An 18,201-nucleotide genomic window follows, 5' to 3' on the forward strand; every position below is an offset into this window, starting at 1 on the left:
AATAACTGAGGTCTTTGTTCCTTTATAAAGTCAGTATAAAAAGAAACGACCTCTAATGGTCCTACTCAATACACTCTAAGTGTACTAGTGTAATTATATAGTTAAGATAAACTAATACCTAATTACACTACGACCTTCCAATGGTTTGTTCCTTTCCATCTTGGTCTTAAGCTACTGTTTATAATTTATAAAGAACCGATAACATGATCTTCTGTGTGTGACACCACACACTATGTTATCTACAATATAAATTAATTGTACATCTACATTTTGTATATATAAATGTAGACACTTGACCAATGTGATTCTTATTTCTAGATAAATGTTTACACCAAAAGCTAGGCTTTTAGTATACATCCTAACAATCTCCCACTTATACTAAAAGACTAAGTTGCCATATCTGCTGCTATACATCTGATTCAACCCTTCAACATACCCATCAAAAACTCTTGCCTTAAGAGCCTTAGTGAAAGGATCTTCCAGGTTATCACTTGATGAAATCTAAGCGGCAACAACTTCTCCTCGTTATACGATTTCTCGTATTGGGTAGTACTTGCGCTCTATTGTGTTTACTTGCCTTATGGACTTATGGTTTCTTCGAGTTTGCTACTGCACCAAATTATTTTGGGCAAACCAGAAAACATATCTAAGTCTATCTTGAAGTATTTGAATCATACAGCTTCTATGGCTACCTCAGAGGCTGCCATATACTCAGCTTCTGTGGTGGAGTCTGAAAAAGTACCTATGCTTATCACTCTTCCATAGTTATGACTTTACCTCCTAAAGTAAACACAAAACCCCGAGGTCGACTTACTATTGTCCCTATCTGATTGGAAGTCAAAATCCGTGCAATCCACAAGGACCAAATTATCTGCCTTGTAAGCTAGCATATAATCTCTAGTGCCTCTAAGGTACTTCAATATATGCTTTACCGCAGTCCAATGTCCTTGTCTAGGGTTACTTAGATATATGCTAACTATGCCCTAGGCAAAACAGATTTCTAATCTCGTGCATAGCATACATTAGGCTTCCGTCAGCCGAAGCATAAGGAACTGCTTTCATTTCCTCTATCTCCTTTGATGTCTACGGAGACATTTCTTTAGATAAAGTTACTCCATGCTAAAAAGGTAAGAAACCTTTCTTGGAGTTTTGCATGTTTAAAACGAGCAAGGATTGTTTCGATATATGAAGCTTGGGATAAGTAAAATATATTCTTTTCTTGCGATCTCTTTGATCCCAAGAATATATACATTCTCCCAAGTCCTTCATATCGAATTGTTTGGACAACCATACCCTTACTTCTGACCACACTTTGATATTGTTTCCAACTACCAAAAATGTTATCTACGTATAGTACAAGAAATACCACCACATTTCCATCACACTTCTTGTATACACAAAACTTATTTGATTATAAAATAAATCCATAGGTCTGGATTACTTTATTAAACCGGATGTTCCAAGACCTTGAAGCTTTACTTCAGTCCATAAACTGATTGTGCTTACATACAAGATGCTCTTTGCTCTTTGCAATGAACCCTTCTGGTTGCTATATATGGATGTTTTCTTCAAGACTTCCATTAAGGAAAGTTGTCTTGACATCCACTTGCCAAATCTCATAGTCCATATGAGAAGTAATAGATAAAAGAATCCGGATAGACTTAAGCATGGCTACCAGTGAAAAAGTTTCCTTTTTCAACAAGCCTTGCTTTGAAGGTTTCTACTTTCCTGTGTATCCCTCTTTTCCTATTGTAGACTTATTTTCACCCAATGACTTTTACACCATTTGGTGATTTTATAAGCTCCCAGACTCTATACATATATTCTAATTCTGTATTTATTGCTCTTTGCAAAGATGCTACATCTTTATCTTGGAGTGCTTCGTCATATGTCCGGGGATCAGATTCATGTCCACCAGGGATCAAGTCCAAAGACTCTCCCAAAACATGAATCTTTTAGGTTGCCTAACAACCCTCCCACTACGACGAGGCACTTTCTGCAATTGTGTATCATTTGTGATACGTGTTGCAGTTTCTTGTGATATTTCATCTTGTACAGTTGGTACTAGATTAGACATGTCCTTTAATTTCCTTAAGAATAATTTTTTACTCATGGGCTTGTAGTTCATAGTATAGTTCTTTTCTAAAATTGGGCATTAGTGCCAACAATGACCTTCCGATTTTAAGGACTATAAATCTCCTTTCGTTTCTTTAGGATAACTCACAAACAAGTGAACTCCTACCCAACTTATCAGTGTCTCTCATGTGCTAAACCACCCAAATTTGAATATGCTTTAGACTAGGCTTACGTCCATTCTGCAATTCTATGGGAGTAGAGAGTTCTGATTTAAAAGGTACTATGTTCACTTCCGTTTCCAATGTATATCATAAAAATGAATTTGGTAATTTTCTGAATAACTCATCATCGATCTAATTATTCCATAAGAGTCTTATACCTTCTTTCTACTACACCATTCTATTGGGGTGTACCAGGTGCAGTAAGTTGGGATTAAATCCCTTCTTCTGATAAGTGACTCCTAAATACTCCCAAGAGGTACTCGCCACTACGATATTACCATAGTGACTTGATACTTTTACTTTGACGTTTCTCTGCATCAGCCTTGTACTCTTTGAACTAATCAAATCACTTAGTCTTGCGGTGCATCAAGTAAATGTATCTATATCTCAAATAGTTGTCTATAAAATAGACAAAATATTCGAACCTACCTCTTGTCTGGATAGTCATAGGACCACACAAATCAGAATGAACCAATTTCAACACATCCTCGGCTCTATACCCCTTAGACTTTAAAAACTTCTTGGTTATTTTTCCTTCCAAGTAAGACCCGCAGGATTGGAAAGATTTCCACTACCAATGAACCTAAGAGTTCATTGGTTTTTATCCTTTGAATCCTACTCAAGTTAATATAACCTCGCCTTAGACTACCAAGGATGTGATTGGTTCATTTCCGAAGGTTCCTTTTCCTTATTAAAGTTAGAAGATGTGTTATTAATTTCTATTTATTGCATTGTGGGAGTTATTGGATTTATAAATTGTCAACCAACGTACTAGAACATATATCTTTCCTATTTTCTTGATAATAAGTTTGTTATCAAAATAGATAGAATATCTATTCTTCGATAGTTTAGAAACCGAAATCAAATTCTTTCTAAACTTGGTACGTAAAGATAATTTCTTAAAATCCATATTTTATTCCTATCAGAGGATAAGCATCTCCCACTGCAACAGCTACCACTTTTGCAGCAGTGCCCATGTAGACGGTGACTTCCCCTTCATATAATTATCGGGTTTCCTGGAACCTCTGCAATGAATTACAAACATGATTAGTGGCTCCCGTATCTACACACCAGGTACCAGCAGATAACACCACTAATCATGTATTAACTAATGAATGAAATACACCTATTTTGTTCTTAGTTCTAAGAGGACAGTCTACCTAAATGTCCAAGTCCTATTTCCAATCATTACAATTGGGGCTACTAAGTCTATTCTATAGTATAACAACTAGGGGATTAACAAACATTTTAAATCCTAAGAATCACAAAAATATTTGGTGAATACCAACACCTTAAAATCCCCATGAATTTTGTATGCCACGATAGTGTGGACGTATACAAAATCAAAGAGGAGATTTTAGTCATTAATTTTATTATCTCGTCATCCTAACTTTATGACAAATAAAATTAATAGTTGGTCTATTAAATATTTGGTCAAAAACTTTGAATTTGAAATAATATTGATTCCTCAAAACAATATCATTTAAATTCACCAACACCTCAAACATCGTGAATTTTGCATGACACGATAGTGTGGATGTATACAAATTCAAACATTTGTAAGAGGAGGGTTTTATCCATTAATTATATTGTCAATAAGTCTTTATGACAAATAAAATTACCTCATACACCGTGAATTTTGTATGCCACGATAGTGTGGACGTATACAAAACCAAACATTTGTAAGAGGAGTTTTTCCCATTAATTTTATTTCCTTGTCAAACTGACAAATAAAATTACCTCATACACCGTGAATTTTGTATGCCACGATAGTGTGGACGTATACAAAATCTCAACATTTGTAAGAGGGGGTTTTAATTTTATTATCATGTCATCCTATCTTTATGACAAATTAATAGTTGGTTTTCTTTGGTCACACAAATAATAGCAGTGACTCCGATGGGGAGGATACTATTAGACATGCCTAAGTGTATACCATTACTTGACACTAAGTCCATTAATAAGATTGTGCCCCTTCCGATGGGGAAGATCACACGCTCTTAATTAATTTCCTATAGTCATCCAAAATGGAAGTTTGATCTAGTGATCCGCAAACAAACTCATCCAATATGGAGGAAGGCACTCAGAGCCAACGCGCAAGTTTGTTTGCATCACTTACAAACCAGTAATGGACACCGTGGAATTTATTAAAATAAATCTCTCTCCCACTTAGTTATTTAAACTGAGGAATTTTAAACTATCCTAGCATTCATCACATACATACACACACATCACAGTAAATAAAAGCAATAAATATGAAAATTTATTTTCCAACTATTATGGCCTTTTTCCATCATTTTCTTCCGTGTGCTCCAACCCTAGCTGCTGCCATCGTTAGCCACCGCCATCGGGTTGAGTCATCGCATCCATCTTGCTTCTTTTCTGTTACGCCTCTGGTGCTCCAAAAGTACCACGCTTCGCAAGAATCTGATCCGCGACAAAAATAGAATTTTACATATATCGATCTTATATTCCACGAGTGAATGTACATGTAATCTAGATCGAAAATAAAATTCTAAAATCCTAGGGCTAATACAGCTCCTGCTGTATTAGTTACATACAATCATGCACACACAAAATAATACCCTTGACATGTCCAAGGGTCCAATCACACACAACATCTATAAGTCATAATAGTTGGAGCCTGCAACCACAAAGTTACCACATCCTGCTATTATCCTGCCAAAATTATGTATGACATGTGCATAACCTAATTTGAAAACCAAACACACAGAGGCAAACCCTAGCTCTGATACCAATTGTTGGTTAGTCATAGGAAAACCGTACCGGTTCCACTGTACAAAAATTTTGTACAAATATCGAACCTTTGCTTAAATAACCTATTGTGTTCTTTAGAAGTTAAATTAGGAATCGCAGACGGAACTTAACATCATTGATTCCAAATTTAACTTATCTGTTCTTAATGGTTTAGATTTGAATTGCAAGCGGAACTTAACACTATTGATTCAAATCTACCTATGTTATTAATTCTATTAAATATTAATTTTTAAAATTGGCTTCCAGGACTGCATGGCGAGGCACATGACCTTCTTGGATATGGGAGCAACCACCACCGCCTAGGCAAAGCCTTTTAAGGAAAGCTAATATTTAATTTCCTTAAATAACTCTAGGTTAACAAAAAAGAACAATCAAATCACAAATTCGACAAAGTAAAAAAAACACAAACTAAAAAATAAATTCGAAAACTCTATAATCATATGCCTCTTGTGTTTGGTATTTCCAAAAATAACTATACAAAGAAAACTAGTATGATGCGGAAATAATTACTAGTTATACCTTTCTTTGTAAGCAAATAACCTCTTAAACTTCTACCATATTCCTCTTCTTATCCCGGACGTTGTGTGGGCAACGATCTACCGAGATGAGAATCCACCTAAGCCACCTTCTTCTCCAAGCAATATTCGGCCACCACAATAGCTCCATGAAAGGATGAGGTTCGACCACCACTAAGCTCCAAGGGATGCTAGAAAACAAAGTCTCCTCCTTCTTCTTCTTCTTCAAGTAAAATCCGACCACCAACCAAGCTCCTAGAGAAGTTGCCGCCGGCCACAAGAAGAAGAGAATAGGGAGAAGCTAGGGCCGGCCATCAAGGAGGAAAAGAGAGAAAGAATAAAATAGAGTCGTTAGCCATGAAGGCACCTCTACCCCCTCTTTTATATTCCTTGGTCTTGGCAAATAAGGAAATTTTAATAAAAACATCCTTAATTCCTTTTCCATGAAAAGGAAAATTTAATTAATTAAAATTAAAAACCTTTTCTTAAATCATATGGCCGGCAACAACCAAATCTCCAAGCAAATAAAATTTTAAACACAAATTAAAACTTCCTTATTTGCTTCCGGAAATTTTATAAAAAATTTCTCCAATAATTTTTTCCTTCATGGTGGATTATAAAAAAGGAATTTTATAAATTAAAATCATTCTTTTAAACATGTGGATAATTTCCAAAAAGGAAAGTTATCTTTAAAAAATTAAAATCTCCTTTTAATCTACAAATAAGGAAAGATATCAAATCTCTTTTTAATCTCTTGTAGAAACTTATAAAAGAGATATTTAATTTTTAAACTCTCTTTTAAATCATGAACATAGTTAAAAAAGGAAAGTTTTCTCAAAATTAAAATCTACCTTTCAATCTACAAATAAGGAAAGATTTCAAATCTTTTTTTAATTTTTTGTAGAAAGCTATAAAAGGAAAGATTTAAATTTCAAACTCTCTTTTAAAACCATGATATCCACATAAGAAATAATTATAATAAAAATCCCTTTTTAATATGATGTGGTCGGCCACCTAATCTTGGGCTCCAAGTAATTGGCTGGCCACCTTAAGGCTCAACCTTTAGTCTTGGTCGGCCCTAAGCTTGAGCTTCAAGCTTGGCTTGGCCGGCCCCTATAGGTTGGGTAAGAAGGTGGGTATAGGTGGGTATAATTCTCTATATACAAGAGGCTACGATAAGGACCGAGAGGAGGAATTGGTTTTGGTCTCCCGATGAAATTAAGCTTCCCGTGTTCACCCCGAACACACAACTTAATTTCATCAATAACAATTCATTCCACTAAAGAACTATTATTGAATTACCGCACCAATCCCAAATTACATTTTGGGCTCCTTCTTATTATGAGTGTGTTAGTCTCCCTGTGTTTAAGATGTCGGATGTCCACAATTAAATGAGTTACTGACAACTCACTTAATTAATATCTTAGTCTAAGAGTAGTACCACTCAACCTCATCGTCATGTCGGACTAAGTCCACGTGCAGGATTTAACATGACAATCCTTATGAGCTCCTCTTGGGGACATTATCAACCTAGATCACTAGGACACAGTTTACTTCTATAATCAACAACACACACTATAAGTGATATCATTTCTCAACTTATCGGACTTATTGATTTATCGAACTAAATCTCACCCATTGATAAATTAAAGAAATAAATATCAAATATATGTGTTTGTTATTATATTAGGATTAAGAGCACACATTTCCATAATAACTGAGGTCTTTGTTCCTTTATAAAGTCAGTATAAAAAGAAATGACCTCTAATGGTCCTACTCAATACACTCTAAGTGTACTAGTGTAATTATATAGTTAAGATAAACTAATACCTAATTACACTACGACCTTCCAATGGTTTGTTCCTTTCTATCTTGGTCGTGAGCTACTGTTTATATTTTATAAAGAACCGATAACACGATCTTCTGTGTGTGACACCACACACTATGTTATCTACAATATAAATTAATTGAACATCTACATTTGGTATATATAAATGTAGACACTTGACCAATGTGATTCTTATTTTTAGATAAATATTTATATCAAAAGCTAGGCTTTTAATATACATCCTAACAATATGAACCTGGACACTGCAGTTACCCGACCCATCAACTTCTGAGCTTCCTTCATATTTTGAGGTGCTTTCAAATCTCAAAGTGCTTGGACCTTCTTCGGATTAGCTTCAATTCCTCGCTCGGTAACGAGGTATCCCAGGAATTTCCCCACTCGAGCTTCAAACATGCACTTCAATGAATTCAACTTCAGCCTATATTGCCATAGTGTGTCACAAGTCTCCTCTATATCAAATATCAAATTACAGCAAAGTGGATTTGATGAGGATGTCGTTCACATAGACCTCCACATTCCGTCCTATCTGCTCTCGGAAGATCTTATCCATCATTCTCTGGTAGGTAGCTCCTGCATTTCTCAATCCAAAAGGCATGATGGTGTAACAAAAGGTACCATCTGCCGTGATGAACATGACCTTCTCCTGATCTTCTCGTGCTAGAGGGATTTGGTGGTATCCTTGGTAAGCATCGAGTATGCAAATCCTTTCGCAACCCGAGATCGAGTCTATCATCTGATCAATCTTAGGTAACGGGTAGCAGTCCTTGGGGTTGGCATGATTGAGGTCTTGAAAGTCGATGCAGACTCTCCACTTATTGTTGAGTTTAGACACCAGAACTACGTTAGAGAGTTAGGACGTGAATTGTACCTCTCTAATGTGACCTGCTTTCCTGAGCTGGTCCACCTCAGCTCGGATGATCTTATTTTGCTCGGCCGATAAGTTCCACTTCTTCTGCTTGACCGGTCAAGAATCAGGCAGAAGATGTAGTTTGTGTTTAGCCACCTCAGGCTTGACTCCGAGAAGCTCTTCGGGGGACAAGTGAAGACGTCCCTATTGTGAGTCAAGCATTGGACCAGATTAGTCTTGACCTCGATAGGCAGGTCGCTTGATATGCGGGTGAGGCTTTCCGGTAGTTTGGGATAGAGTTGAACCTCCTCCCAAGTGAAGGGCTCCTCTGTTATAGATAAAGGTTCCTCTTGGATGGCGTTTATCCTGCCATCCTGGGTTCTCTGAGCCTTATAGGCCTCCACCTTCACCATATCGATATAACACCTGCGAGAGATCAATTGCTCACCTTTAACTTCCCTAACCTGGTATCCCACAGGGAATTTGTCTTCTGATGAAAAGTGGAGACTACCGCACGGAACTCATGTAGTGTCGGTCTCCCCAGGATGACGTTTTACGAGGATGGTGAATCCACCACTATGAAAGTGCATCTCCTCGTCCTTACCAGGGGCTCTCTACCCAAAGATATGGCTAGCATGATCTGGCCCATGAATTTTACTTCATTACTAGTGAAGCCATATAATGAAGTGGCCACAGGCTGGAGTTTATTTCCGTTGATTTGCATGCCCTCGAATGCATTCTTGAACAGCACGTTGACAAAGCTTCCGGTATCAATGAAAACCCTAGCCAACGACTGTTGGCAAGGACGACCTTAATTATGAGGGCATCATCATGAGGAGGCTCCAACCTCTCCAGATCTTGCGACCGATAACTGATTATGGGCTTGGCAACTTGTTCCCGGCTGCATCCTACAGCGTGTATCTCCAAGCGTTGCTCATGAGACTTCTGGGCCCTGGAAGAGTCTCTATTCATGGGTCCTCCAGAGATCATGTCAATCTCCCAGATGGCGGTGTTTCCCCTGTTTTCCTCCTCAGCGGATTCTGTTTGCTCTCTACCCTGACCTGGTTGCTGGTTTCCCTAACCTGCATTTTTGGGTAGAGGCCTACCTGACTGGCCTGTTGTCGCAGCAGGCTGGTTGGCCAACAGCCTTTGAAGCTTGGGCGCGAGCTCAAGTGGAGGTAGGCCCAGCTCAGTTACGCGCCGAGAGTCTCGGGAGAACTGGAAGCAATCACTTGTAGCATGGGTGTGGGACATATGGTAAGTGCAATAACGTGGCCCCCACTACTAGGTCTTGGGGCTTGGACAACTGCCACACATTGAGCCGGCTTGGAATCTTGACCAGGAGGCCCTGGAATCAACAATTTGATCCTCCTTAGAAATATATGAGATAGATAATTGTTGAGTCACCGCACACTCTCGAACAAAATGGAAATTAATTTCCACATGTTTTGTACGAGCATGAAAGATTAGATTTGCTGTGAGATATATTGCTCCAATATTATCACACAATTTTTGGTGCAATATTTGATGCAAGATAAAGTTTAGAGAGAAGTTATTGAAACCAAATAATTTCAAATGTTGTATTTGCTATAACTTTATATTCTACCTCAATAGTTGAATGAGATACCGTATGTTGCTTTTTCAAATTCCATAAGATAAGGTTTCGTCCAAGAAATATTGTATATCCACTAGTAGAGCGTCTATCTTCAGGAGAACTTGCCTAATCTACATCACTATAGTCATATAAATCTCAAGACGATTAGTGATATAAAAGAATACTATGTAGAATAGTACTTTGAGATAGCGAAGTATTCTTTTTACATTATCCCAATTTTGTATAGTTAGATCATGCATGAATTGACAAGCATGATTTATTGCTAATGTAATATCATGGCATGTGATAGTGACATATTGTAAGGCTCCAACGATGCTTCGATAAATTTGTAGATCAAATAGAGCAAGAGAGAATGAAGTTGCAGAGTTGTTTATAGCAATTGGTGTAAAAACTGGACATGCTCAATCCATTTTGGCTCTTTAGAGAGCCCAATAATATATTTGTTCTGAGAGAGAAGATAGCCTTTCTCATGCAGAATAAGTTCAATACCAAGAAAAAAACTAGCAATGCTCAAATCTCAAGTAGGAAATTCTTGATTGAGAACACTTAATAAAGTTATGATACTCTTGTGATTATTGTCGGTTATTAGGATGTCATATATATAAATAAAAAAAATATCATAGATCCATCATTATATTTGTGGAATAGAGATGAACCAGTTTTTTATTCCGAAAATCCTTGAGCTTGTTACCAGTTAGATAATCGATGAAACCATGCACAAGGAGCATGTTGAAGACCATATAAGGATTTCTTGAGTTGACAAACATGAGATGGAAATTGTGGATGAATGAACCCAGGTGGTTGCTCCATAAATATAATTTTCTCAAGATGACCATGGAGAAACACATTTGAAATATCTAATTGTCGTGCATGTCGATTAGAACTAACAACTATTTTGGTTATAATATTGGAAACCATTATTAGACAAAATATGTGCAGGGCCCCAAACATCTGAATGAATTATTTCAAGTGTAAAATTAGAATTATGATTGGATGAAGAGAAAGGTAGCTTATGACTTTTTGATTTCATGCAAGCCTTATATGAATGAGATGGAGAGGAGGTAAAGGAAGTAGGTAAATCATACCTATTGATGATTGACTGAACAATGCAAAGAGAAGGATGACCAAGTTGAGTATGCCAGATGGTTTATTTGTGCATTCACCTATAAAAGCTTTGATTGAAGAACTTTGAAGATAGTAGATGTCATTTTTTATTCTCCCATAAAACACAATAGTATTTGTTCCTCTATCTTTTATAAGATAATGATTATGATAAACTCAAAAATGACATTGTTATCAAGACAAAACTAACATGTAGAGAGTAAATTTTTAGTAATAGATGGAACATAAAAGACATTGTACATGTGAAAAGTACGATTGAATAAATGAATATATGTGTTTCCAATATTAGCAATTTACAAACTTAAGTCATCGCCTATTTGAATCGTATCTGAGCCATAATACGATATTACATCTGTAAGGATATTATAATCTGATATGGCATGATGAGGTGTTCCAGTGTCAATATATCAATCAGTAGATGCAAACTCTGGGATTTTACCATGAGTAGACACAGACCAGAGGATTTTAGGATAGACTTGTGAAGTAGTTGATTGTCTTAAAGCTGCAGGACCATCAATGGAATTTAAATCAAATCATTTAGAACATCGAATACCAAAGTGCTCATTTCTGAGATAAATTTAAGATTTCCTCTAAATATATGATCAATCAAATTTTTTAGAGCATTAATTTCCAATATGTCTAATGATATGACATATTTGATATTGTTCTTAACTCTGTCTTTTGCCATGATATTATTGATTATTTGACATTGTAAATGAAAGCAAAAAAAGGAGAAAGAGAAAACCAAGTCCTTGAGCAAGAGAACTTAGCTCAAAGAGGCACTATGGCCATAGCGGTAGCGTGAGCAAAAATTTCAATGGCTGTAGCAAGGAAGGAAATCAGGCTTCTTTTCAAGATTGCGATCAGCAGCACAAAGGTCAGATGACGTTCCTTCAGGGACCACGACTACCAGTTAACGACGATGGCAACGTCGCTATTATAGCAGAAATCTCAACAGCAACAATGAGGAAGTTGAGGAAGCTGTGGTTGTAAAGACGATAGCAAATAAAGGAAGAAGTTGCAACAAGTTATTGTTGCAGGGAAAGAAGAAGAAGAAGTTGACAGGATGAAAAAGAAGATGCTGGCAGAAGAAGATGTTTGGCAGGATGCTGGGTTTATGATTAATGGTTTTTTTTTAAAATTTTAATGGTAGTAATTTATTGGATGGGATGCCAAGACCTAGAGTTGCTTTGCCCAAGCGATGCGTGAGAATAGGGCGTGTGAGAATAGAGAAAGTTTTGAACAAAAAAAACCCTCGTATGTCAGCCAGCAAAACTCTAGGGCGCCGCCACCGCTGCCAAATTGGATCTTCCACCTCCCGACAACGGAGCGGAGAGGCTTGATGCACCGAATGATGTTGGCTTCTTCAAAAAGGGTGGGGGTGAGGGGTCGATTGAGAGCGGCTGCCAATGAGGCGATGGGGTGGCCAGCAGCATGCATGAAAGAATAGAGGCTATATCTTTGATACCATATTAGAGTAGTTGAACAAGAGGAAAGATGTAAAACTTGTTATTATGCTTTGTCCATATATAAGGGATACAATTTATAATATATTTAAGGACATGGACATTTGACTGATTAATAAGGAAAAGATTTAGTCTAATATTATGTTCTAGTATTAACTTGATTTGATCTAGTCATTTTGAACAAGTAACTTTTAGCAATAAGCTATATGAGCAGCTTCACAGTGGCTGATATGTTCCCCACTTTCAAATTCCTGCATACTGATAATATTTTCTTTATTTATTACTATGTCGATTGACAGAGATATCTATAAATTATCCCTTTTATTATTATAGATAAACAAAGACAATCAATCATTTAATTATTTTATTTTGTGTATCAGAGCCGTATCTTTTTCTCTGTCAACTTTTGGAGATCAAGATCTCAACAATAAACGATGAATCGATTTTTTTAATTAACCTTATCTTCCTATCTCTTGTCTCTCATTTTTTTTTGAATTAACCCTCTCTCTTTTATTTGTTTTCCTCTCCCAACACAAATCAGCCTGCATACCCTTTCTCCTTCGCTCCCACTGTCGCTGGCGCCGCCTCATCTTCCAGTACTAGTTTCTCTCCTTAACTCTTTTTCTTCTTCGCCACACAACCACTGGAATCTTTGAAGAAACCTACTGCCAATTTCTTTGAAGAAGCTAACCCTTTCTGAAGAATCCGATTCGAGGGGCATGTTGTCGCAACCCTTTCTGAAGAAGTCGGCCCGATTGGCTCTCCTTCTCCTTTCTTCTTCTCACATATGGCTGTGCTATAATTGTTCTTCCCTTTGGGATTGGAAGAAGAAGCCTGCTGTGCTATATTCCATTTTTATTTGATTTGTCCCTTTTCTCTTACGTAAACTCTTCCTAAATCCATTGAAAATATCAAATGAGGAAAGTTATCTTTTCTCTCAGAATAAATACATTATTGATCTTCTCCAAAGAATCTAAATGGATGAAGCACGTCCAGTTTCTACATCAATTGCTATAAACAACTTCTTTGTAACTTCATCCTCTCCTGTGATATCTGATCTACAGATTTATCGAAATATTGTTGGAGCGTTACAATATATCGCTATTACACGTCCTGATATTACTTTTGTAGTAAATCGCGCTTATCAATACATGTATGAGTACATGCATGCTCCTATTGACAAAATTGGGAAGGTGTGAAAAAAAAAATATTTTGCTATCTCAAATATACTATTTTACATGATCTTCTTTTATATCGTCAATCATCTCGATATTTAAATTAGTGATGCGGATTAGGCAAACTCTCCTGAAGACAGATGCTTTACTGGTGGATATGCAATATTTTTTGGACGAAACCTTATCTCATGGAATTTAAAAATGAAACTTACTGTATCTTGTTTAAGCACTGAGCCAGAATATAAAGGTATAGTAAATACAACATTTAAACTATTTGGCTTCAATCACTTCTTTCAGAACTCCATTTTACGTCAAATATTGCATCAAAAAATTTATGTGATAATATTGGAGCTACACATCTCATAACAAATCTAACTTTTCATGCTAATACAAAACATGTGAAAATTAATTTTTATTTTGTTCGAGAACATGTGATGACTCAATAATTATTTATTGCCAAAATAAAATTACGACCTATTAATTATTTTTTTCATTTATTATTCTATTAATTGATGGAGTCATATAATATTTTCTTTATTTATTACTAAGTCGACACTTATAATGGATCTATAAATTATCTCTTTTATAGACAAACAAAGACCATCAACAATTTTATCATTTCAATTTGTTTCTTTCCAATCTAAACATCGATGTACTTCTCAAACTTAAAGATGAAGGAAATCAAGAATTCCCAATCACATCCAACTGCATCAAGGCCATCATCATGGTAAATGAATTACACACATATGCAATTTAATATGTGAAAGAATCTTTATTATATATCTTTCGATTGCTAATAGCTTAATTATTATCTCTACGAAATATTCCTGGCAGGGAGGGAAACATCATCCACGGTTATTGGATGAATTATGTCAGAGTTGATCAAGAACCCCAAGGCAATGGAGAAAGCCCACAAGGAGATGAGGGAGGCTATGCAAGGGAAGACCAAGCTCGAAGAGAGTGACATCTTCAAATTCAGTTATCTAAATTTAGTGATCAAGGAGACGCTGCGGCTCCACTCTCCTACCCATCTATTGCTGCCGAGAGTATGCAGAGAGACGTGTGAGGTTATGGGATATTGAGTGCCCACTGGAGCTCGGTGCTTATCAATGCATTTTCACTGGGCAGAGATGAGCAATACTGGGGCTCTGATGCAGAGAGCTTCAAGCCTGAGAGATTTGAGGGCAGCTCGGTGGACTTCAAGGGCTTCAACTTCGAGTCGCAACGCTATTGCAATTTTGCTTGACAAAAGCAGAACGCAACGGAGACAAACTCCATCCGTGATAAGTTTTGACAGCAAATAGGGGCCAAGAAGGCATACAATGGGGTGAATTCAATGCTTGAGAACTCAAATTTGCTCTGATACAATAGTTGAATCTAAGATGCATAAAATATAATTGCGAAAGAAAGAAAAAATTGTAAACACTTACAGTGATCCACCGAAGAAATTGGAAAAGAAAGTTTTCTGATGATCTTGAGTTCTCTGTTCTTGTTGTCGGAAGACAGATTACGAACGAAAAGCTCTTCACAAATCCCCAAACCAAATCCCTTTTGTTCAGTGAATGAACCCCTCACCTTTTGATTTGATTGGACATCTTATTGAGAGAAGAGTGAATACCACTTGCCCACTCAATTGGTAATGTGTGCCACTCACTTGGCAACATGTACAGTAACAACATACGTCCAATAGAGCAAGGTTGAAGAGAGTGACATCCTCAAATTCAAGAGTCTAGATTCTCTGGTTCGCAATCTCTACTTTCTTCTTGGTCCCTTTCATAATTTGCACATCGGATAGCGGACGAAATCTGGCTAAAATTGACTACGATCTTTTCTGAGTTCACCTTCTCACCTAGGTTATAATTTTGGATCGAGATAGTCAGCCGGAGGCCGCCGGCGGTGGACGGATTATATGGTGCCGACCAAGGGCGACCTGTCCACCACTGGCATCCTCCGACCGGCTACCTCGATCCAAAATTATAACCTGGATGGGAAGATGAACCCAGGGGAGATCACAATCAATTTTAGTTGAATTCCAGTCATGATCTGATATGCAAATTGTGAAAGAAATCAGAAAGGGATCAAAAATTATAGACTAGAGGATCTTTATCTATATTTGATGATAAGGAGCACTCTCGTACCTTTCTGTTGCTACCGAGAGTATGCACAGAGACATGTGAGGTCATGAGATATGGAATGCCCGCCGGAGCTCGGGTACTCATCAATGCATTTTCACTGGATATAGATGAGCAGGCTCTGTTGCAGAGAGCTTCAAGCCTGAGAGATTGAGGGCAGCTCGGTGGACTTCAAGGGCTTCAACTTTGAGTTCATTCCATGGAAGCTTCCTCAAGGCATGAAGATCGAAGATATGGACTTGATGGAGATTTCTGAGATAAGTGCACAAGGAGATCACCGCTCCTCGTGCTTGCCAATAATTGTTGGAAGAAGAAATGCACTTGAATGGAAGAGGAGAATACAAAAACAAATGTGAACTCAATTTGTTACATATTTATAAGTTTATTAGATAATTATTAACCTCAAATATATTCGATTATTTTTTTTTTTTACAAATATACATTGTTATCAACAATTATTATTTCATCATATTCTATCTCTATTCTATCATGAACTCTCATTCTTATCAAAAACTTATCATCTTATCTATTCTATCTTTATCCATAATATTCTATAATATTTTATCCCTATCAATAAAATTAAATTTAATTTTTAATAATAATTCCTCTACCATAAATTCTCATATCCAAACTTGATATTTTTTTATATATATAATAAGAAAAAATAATATATCTAGTGACGTATCCAGAAATTCAAGCATGGAGAGACGATTATTATATAGAACAAGAGACAATATCTTCTATTTTCACCGATAAAATCTCATAATATTAGGAATTTCACAGTTAGTAAAGAGGGTGACAGCCGATGCCGCCCCCTGTTGGATCCGTCGGTGAGCATATTGAATGTTAAATGAAGTAACTAAACCCCTCAGACAGATTATCCTCATGATCTCCAATTGGTTTTCTCACGTGATGATTAAGTTGACCGGTAAAATGCAAAACGAAGATATATAAATACAAAATAATTGAAATAAACTACTTTACAAATAAGAATTTTGCTTTGCTCATTGTTAAATACTTTCGAATTATCTTATCAGGTTTGGGAATGCAATAATACTTTCTCCAAAATCTTCAAGAATCGATGGCAAAAACCACCTTCAAACCCTTCTTTTATAGTTTTATAATTAAAGTTGATTTCTATTTATCAATTGACTGTTGATATCCATCAGTCAATTGTTCCACTAAACTCGACTATTACATCTGCATAATAATTCTTACCTATTCAGCTTTGACCATAAATAGTTAATTATTATTGTTCATCAGTCGATTGATGCCCAAATAGTCTAGTGTTTAGCTAACGAAGAAATCTTCTATTCATGGCAACAACGATATCAATCTACTATTATTGCTCGCCAATTGATTAATATCTATTAGTCGAGTTGTTTAGTACTCAAATTTTAAAAAATTATTTGTTGCTATAACGTCACCAGTCAATTACTTAAACTCATCAATCAACTAATGTATCCATCAGCTCATTGATCAAACCTATTAATTGATTGATCATATATACAACAAACCCCCTCAAACCCTAAATTTGGGATTTCAATTGCTACTATATAACAATTAATTGATACCTCTATTTTCAGCCTTATCATGGGTGAATTCTCGTTTTACATAGTATTCAATTGATTTCAATCTATCAGGACTACTTTTGTCTAACATTCGATTACCTTTGACGTACTTAAACTTTAAGTTTCATGCTAAGTGTTTGATCCTCAATAATCGACTTGGACTTTGTCTCTCATGCTAATTCCTCGTTGAACTTTTGATTATCAAGTGTTTGGTTAACCATAACCTACTCAAACTTTTTTCTCATCAACTTTCTGTTGGATTTTGACCATTAAGTAAAGATAAGTCACTAGATGTCACTAGAGATGGCAAAATGTACAACAACTACACACGTTGCCAAGAGAGTGGGCATCTGATATCCACTCCTGTCTTCTCCTATAAGTATGCGTCCAAGTTGAAGATAAAGGATGCGATGTTGTGCAAAAGATTTGCTCTCGAAGGCTGTGTGTCTTGGTAAAACCTCTAGTGAAGAGGAACATTCATCGACAAGAGGGATTTGGTTTATGAACTAGAAAGGGTGGTTCAATCTTCTGATTGCTCTTCTGACAACTAGAACAAAGAACCAGTGATCTGCCATTGTCGACCCATTATAAGTGTTTACGGTTTACAGATTTTGTTTCTATATTTTCATGCTTTAGAATCTTCAATGGTATCAGAGCAGTGAGGTTCTAAATGTGTGAAACCCGTCGCTATTGCTCACTTCATGTGATTTTTGTTGTCATAGAGGGCTAGAATAGTCTAGTAACTATGGAGGATGGGAGGATAAGTTGGCAACACCCTCACGAATCCTAGCTAACAACGTGTGGCATAGGAGCCAAGAAATCATGACTAAGTGT

General features: G+C 36.6%; 1 long non-coding RNA gene across 1 annotated transcript; it reads right to left on the reverse strand.

Moving 5' to 3' along the window:
- Positions 1 to 14,303: 14,303 nt before the first annotated feature.
- On the reverse strand, positions 14,304 to 16,111 carry LOC121989978. The gene is made up of 3 exons (XR_006114385.1): positions 15,803 to 16,111; positions 15,095 to 15,707; positions 14,304 to 15,023 (listed from the first exon to the last, which is right to left on the reverse strand). It is a non-coding gene; the product is annotated as an uncharacterized LOC121989978 (long non-coding RNA).
- Positions 16,112 to 18,201: the final 2,090 nt, after the last annotated feature.

The sequence above is a fragment of the Zingiber officinale genome, chromosome 6B, assembly GCF_018446385.1.
Source record: "Zingiber officinale cultivar Zhangliang chromosome 6B, Zo_v1.1, whole genome shotgun sequence".
Taxonomy (NCBI): Eukaryota; Viridiplantae; Streptophyta; class Magnoliopsida; order Zingiberales; family Zingiberaceae; genus Zingiber; species Zingiber officinale.